The sequence below is a fragment of the Acanthochromis polyacanthus genome, chromosome 12 (genome assembly GCF_021347895.1).
Source record: "Acanthochromis polyacanthus isolate Apoly-LR-REF ecotype Palm Island chromosome 12, KAUST_Apoly_ChrSc, whole genome shotgun sequence".
NCBI classification, from domain to species: Eukaryota; Metazoa; Chordata; class Actinopteri; family Pomacentridae; genus Acanthochromis; species Acanthochromis polyacanthus.
The window spans coordinates 26,303,421-26,304,059 of NC_067124.1; positions in this window are offsets into that span (position 1 = coordinate 26,303,421).

Genomic DNA, 639 nt, shown 5'->3' on the forward strand with positions numbered 1-639 from the left:
TTGAGTTTTTAGAGTCACATGGATTGTTTTGACATTTAATAACTGAGTCCTGGAATAAAATTGCAGTTTTGGATTACTGTCATTTAGTCTGGACTAAACAAATAACAGCAGCATCATTATGAGGAGTCTGGATTGAGATTTCTCACTTGATAATGATCAAAACATGAAATTTACCCATAAATCAGATTTTTTTAAAATGTATTTGTCCAGTATTGGAGATTCTGAATCAATGACATGATGAGAACAGTAAAAATTTTCACACCTGTCATCCAAAGGTAGCCTCAAAATTCAATGTGAAAAAAAATGTGTTAAAGTGGACTGACAGGCAATTTTTCAAGTATTGATAGCTACATGAAACTAAACGTTCACAGATATCCATATTAATATTTACATTTTACTCTAAAAGACTTCATGCAAGTGAGAAATAGTGGAGCCAAAATTGTTGATTATTTTGGATAAAATGACCAAATACATGTTTTTTTTTCTTTTGTGTGAGCTGTATGGTTGTTTACAAGTCTACCAATAATCAACTGCTAATGCGCGAGTCTTTTTTCTGCGCTAATTGCTCTGTTTGCACGAGACAAACATTTGATGCGCGCGGCCTGTCAGGCTCCGGAGGAGGGGGAGCGCGCACCGCCA